We start from the raw sequence: 5,942 nt of genomic DNA on the forward strand, positions 1-5,942 counted from the left end.
CCATTACAAACTAAACCGCACCCAATTAATAATCCAACTATAATATAAAATTCGTCATAACACTACTAAAACACGATGAAATTATAGAATAATGAAAATGACAACCAAAATTATTCGAGTCTGAATCGAAGCCCCAATTAAATTTATGTTGAGCCGCTTATTTAGGAGTACACTTTCAATTTGATTCTCTTTCAAGATTGAATTAGAAATTTATGATTAAAGGTAAAGAAGTAATACATCCCGAATTAATTCATGCACTTTTTTAAAATATAACTTTATAAATATTTATGATTTGTTTTAAAACTTTTAATATATTATTTTGAAAAAAAGTTACCTATGAAGTAACATCACATAATTGAGACGTAAGAATAACTAAGATGAACATAGTCAGACTTTTAAGTTTATCAGTAATTTTTATTTAGACACTTGAATGAATGATAATTTAATTCTATAGATTTTTTCGTCTCAAATTTTTTAAAACACTCAATGTGTAGTAGTTTTTCTATTGTTGCATTAATAATGTGAGTGATTTATTAATTTGGAGGGTTTAATTAGTAATGGATGGGTAGTGGATTGATTGATAAATTATAGTAATAAGTTAAATTATAACAAATAGTTGAGCGCCACGTATTTAAAAAAAATATTTAAATAGTTTAATAATAAAACCGTTAAATAAGTGGTCAATTTTGAACCAAAAGGTGGATGACAAGGGTATTTTGGACCCAATAGGTGGGTGGAAAGGGTATTTTGGAGCCAATAGGTGGGTGGAGGGTAATTTTGTACCATTTTCAATACTTTGAGGGTATTTTAGACCCTTTTCCGTTTTCAAAACTATTGGGTTTTCATGTCGGTTAAAAAAAAATTACTTATGTAATACAAATTTCATGTCCAAAGAAACCATAAACTTCAAATCAATATGACTCAAACCACTTCTTTCAAATTATGTCCAAACATGGCTTACATCAATTTTTCATGTGTTAAACTAATTAACAAACTTTTTTTAGTGTAGTTGTAGACTTGTACAGTAATGTATGTATAACTTATAAATAATATCTTTAAACTGCCTTAAAACAAGTAATAAACTCTCTGGTTTAATTTAAATTATAAATTTTGAATAGGCATATGGATAAAAATAGTAATGAAGACTCCTCTTCTTGAGAGTCTCCATTAGCTACTTCCTTGCAATAAGCATCATTTTCTTAATTTATTCCTCCATACCAAATAAAGAGTTTTTTCAGTCCTTATTTAGAATCCTCTTTAAAAAAAATAATTATATGTCTTTTTCAGTCCCGATAAAGATTCATTTTCTTATAAGCTACTATCTAAGGTTGACGAGGAGGATTATTGGAATGCTGATTGAATTAGCGTTAGATGGATGAAGAACTTGAGGAGGAAACTTGATTAATACCTTCTATCATGGTTTCTTATGTTTATCGTATAAAACATACAAAAAAGTTTTTTGTTTTTGTTTTCTAAGATTGAAAATGAAATTAAAATTATTTCTTACATAGGTAAATAGTTTATGGACATTCAACTAGGTGTTTTTCCATTATGGTTAATACCTGAATTTCCATCTATTTAACTTGTGTTTTGCTAATTGTGTGTACCTTAAACAACTAAAGAAATTAAATACAAAGTACATTGTATTAGGCGAACATATTATTCAAGGTGTTCTTGTATTACTTGAACATACACATTTGACTATTTTGAACTATAACTGTTCATCAGCTTAAGAGATTGAACAAGCTATATGGTGTGAGTTAGTTAAAGTTGTTAGAAAAATTATAGAAGCTTCTATAGTTAGTTAAGAAAGTAGTTACAATTCTATAGTCTATAAATAGATATTGAACTACAATGTAAAGTTTACTTTTCAATGTAGAAGTAAACCCACTTTCATATATTAAAGATGCTCTCTTCTCTTCTCTTCCTTTTGCTCTTCTCTCTGTACTTGTGTATATTCTAAACCTCCATTAATGGAGTTCTCATGGTATCAGAGCTATTGATCAAAGACTAGTTCCACTGTAAATCGTACACTAGGTGCTCAGAGTTCATCTCTATTCATAGGAGAATCGCAATGAAGCATCAAAGGTTAAATTCACCTACAATCTATTCTCTGCAAATGGCAATAAAATCAAATACTGAAGGAACAAGTACTCGAGTTACAACCATGGTATCCTTCCCTTTAATTGACTACAATCATTCCCTGTTTCTTCAACACACAGATACTCCAGGTAGCTATCTGATCTCTCTTCAATTAACATGATCTTAAAACTACGCATTGTGGAGTAGATCATTTAGGATTGGACTTGTAGGGCATAGCAAGTTAGGGTTTGTTGATGGAAGATTCCGTAAATCTATGTTCGAACCTGTGTTACATGATCAATAAGAAAAATATAATGTTGTAGTTTTATCTTGGATGATGAATGTTGTTCGACCTGGACTTCTAAGTTCAGTTGTCTATGCATCTGATTCTCGTAAGGTATGGCTGCATCTGAGAGAAAGGTTTGATACAATAAACGGATCTAGGATATTTTAGTTACACAGAGATATTCACACTCTCACTCAAGGCATAATGACAATTGCTGACTATTTCTCCAAACTCAGGGATCTGTGGGATGAGTACGATGCTCTCATACCGTGTCCCTCATGTCCTCTTCAATTTCTTATGGGTCGAAATGAGTCCTATTCCCCACCTAGAAGTCAAATTCTTATGATGAGTCGTGTTCCTATCCTTTTGCTAATCAGCTTACGTATTCCCATCTATCTCATCCCTATGAACATGTATTTCAAGTATACTTAGCTTTTTGTGAGCTTGTGTCTTTTCAACAGGTTGCTGCTGATCCAGCTTGGGTTAAGGCAATGCAGTTGGAGATTGATGCATTAGAGAGAAATCACACATGGAGTATTGTGGATTTACCACCTGGTAAGAAGCCTATTAGGTGTAGGTGGATTTATAAAATCAAATACCTTTCCTCTGGGCTGTTGAAAGGTTTTAAGCAAGGTTGGTTGCACAGGGGTTTAGTCAGAAAGAAGGTACTGATTATAGTGAGACTTTCATTCTATGTTGCTAAGATGGTGACCTTTAGATCTATTGTGGCTCTGGCAACATCTAGGGGATGGTATATCTATCAAATGGATGTTCATAATGCTTTTCTTAATATTAATCTTCTTGAGGAGGTTTATATAGTTATTCCTAGTGGGTTTGCTAGATAGGGGGAGACTCACAAGGTCTGCAAACTACATAAGTCCTTATATGGACTTAAGCAGGCACTAAGGCAATGGAATATGAAGCTGACAGAAGCCTTGTTAGATATGGGTTTCAAGCAGAGTCATTATATGACTACTCACTCTATACTAAGCACACTAAAAATGACATTGTTGTGATATTGGTCTATGCAGATGATCTGCTTATAACTGGGAATAATCAACAGCTCTTACGCAACACTAGATTGGATGTTCAGCGAAAATTCAGAATGAAAGATTTGAGTGAGTTAAAGTTCTTTTTGGGTATTGAGTTCTCAAGGTCAAACCAAGGCATACTTATGTCATAGAAAAAGTATGCATTAGAATTGATATCTTAGTCTGGCCTAGGGGGAGAAAAACCAGCCTGTACACCTTTAGAGATGAATAAAAAGCTCACATCAGTTCAATACGATGAGCATATTAATGAAGGTATAACTGAAGGAGACAACTTGTTAACTGACACTACAAAATATCAAAGATTGGTAGGAAGGCTCTTATATCTTACTATGACAAGACCTGATATTTCTTTTCTCAGTACAAGTCTTTAGTAAATTCATGCATTGTCCTAAAAAGTCACACATGAATGCATCTCTTAGAGTAGTTAGATACATCAAAGAAGCACCTGGCTTAGGTTTGTTAATGCTTGCAACAGACACTTCTAAACTCACAGCTTACTGTGACTCTGATTGGGGAGCATGTATGGAACCTAGAAGATCAGTTATATGATACTTGATTAAATTTGGAGAAGGACTTATTTTTTGGAAATCCAAGAGAAAAAAAAGAGTTTCAAGGAGCTCAGCTGAAGCTGAGTTCAGAAGCATGGAAGCATGTACATCTAAGTTAACGGGTGGAAGCGGATTTCAGAAGAGAGAGTGAAGAAGAAAGTTAATTGGAAGTAGCCTGCCTTTATTATGAGGGAAAAACCCTCTATTTATACAATCAAACTTACATGCTTGGCCAATATAAGTGGCCGACACTACTTTAATAAAGTTTTACACATGGCCTAATTTTCTTTGGCCGACACTAACAAATAAAATACTTTACATATAATGGCCTTTACTTTATCTGGCCGACGCTAAAAAACAAAACACTTTATATAATGGCTGAATACTTTATATAATGGCCGACAATACTATTACTACTTTACATACACTTTATTTTTTATCTGACTTTATTCTAATTGTACTTCAGGGATTATATCATCACCTTCATTACACTTTGAACATATATGATATGGATATTTATGTCCAATTAACTTGCAGTATCTTGTCAATAATTCTTCAGAGATAAATCCTTTCTTTATTGCTCTGGTTGTTGGAGTGGCTTCGGGTTTTAATAAGGATAAAATCCATTTTTGGACTTCCTCCATATCTGCTTGTCTTATCTCCCGTGAATTGGCATATATCATCAAATGATCTCTGGAATAATAACTCCATATAGTATTTCCTTGTAAATAATTGTTGGCTAACTCTTGTATAATAGTTGATAATCCAATTATTCTTTTGTTCGCATAAAAACTGGGTATCTCAACTTTTGATATCTCCGGTTGTTGTCCTATATCTTCTGGTATTATCATCTCCTGGGTTAATCCAATTTTTACTATTTGGATCATCGGTTTTATCTCGTCGTAGAGTATTTCAGCTGGTGCTGTATAGAATCTTATAAAAAATAAATTTCCTTTTGTTATTTTTTTATATATTAGAAACGATTTGTGGACCTCTGGGATTCCACTTATTTCTCCTCCTGTATATGTGTAAACTGTATTTAATAATCCATAATTGTAACAGGTCTTAACTAGATTGGGATTTGTTTTTGGCTGTGCGATTAGTTTATTATAACCTTGTAATTTTTGGGTTAAATAGTCTTGGGTTTTTTCTGTAGTTGTGGTAGATCTGGGTTTGAGGTTTAAAAAATTTTGTATTTTATATAGATTTTCAATTTAAGCTTGGGAAATATGGTTATATGTTTTCTTTTCTTTATGCAGGCTGACTGCATATGTAGATGTTTGTGGTGTTGGGGTATCTATCATTTGTACTTTTGGAATAAATGGTTTTGTAAATAGGCTATTTAGGTTTGTATTTTTTGGTGTAGCTTTTTCCATAATTCCTGTGCTTGTACCTGCAACATTAGCAACGTTATGGGTTTTAAGGAGTTTCTCAACGTCTCCTTTTATCTCTGGCTGTTTTCCGTCTGCCGAACGACGTAGCTCCGCATTTTTACAGTCATGCTGCTGACTTATATTAGCTTTAGACTTCAGGTTATCTTCATTAGTCTGTAGCTTTTGTATCTCATTATCCATTCTGTCCACTTTGGTACAAAGTGTAGTAATGGCTTTGAATAGCTCTTCAATTGTATGTTCATTTTTGTTCTTAGTTTGAGTAGCTTTGTCTTGATAAGTAGTCTGCAACCATATTTTTGTCAGTATTGATTATCTCAATTGTAAATGTAAAATTTAATATATTTAATACTAGTCTTCTTATTTCTTTTGTTGTAACTGAATCTTGTACCTTTTTAGTTATCCACCATTGTACCTGTGTATTATCTGTCCTTACAATGAATTTATTGTAAACAATATATGGTTCAAATGCTAATAAACATTTATATAATGCAAATAGTTCTTTTCCATTTATTTCCCATTTTATTTGTGCGTCTGCATAAGATCCTGAGTAATATCTGCAATGTTGCTCTATTTTTTCTTT

General features: G+C 32.6%; 1 pseudogene; it reads right to left on the reverse strand.

The window, feature by feature from the left end:
• Positions 1 to 4,414: 4,414 nt before the first annotated feature.
• On the reverse strand, positions 4,415 to 5,580 carry LOC107006537 (annotated as a pseudogene).
• Positions 5,581 to 5,942: the final 362 nt, after the last annotated feature.

The sequence above is a fragment of the Solanum pennellii genome, chromosome 12 (assembly GCF_001406875.1).
Source record: "Solanum pennellii chromosome 12, SPENNV200".
In the NCBI taxonomy this organism is placed as follows: Eukaryota; Viridiplantae; Streptophyta; class Magnoliopsida; order Solanales; family Solanaceae; genus Solanum; species Solanum pennellii.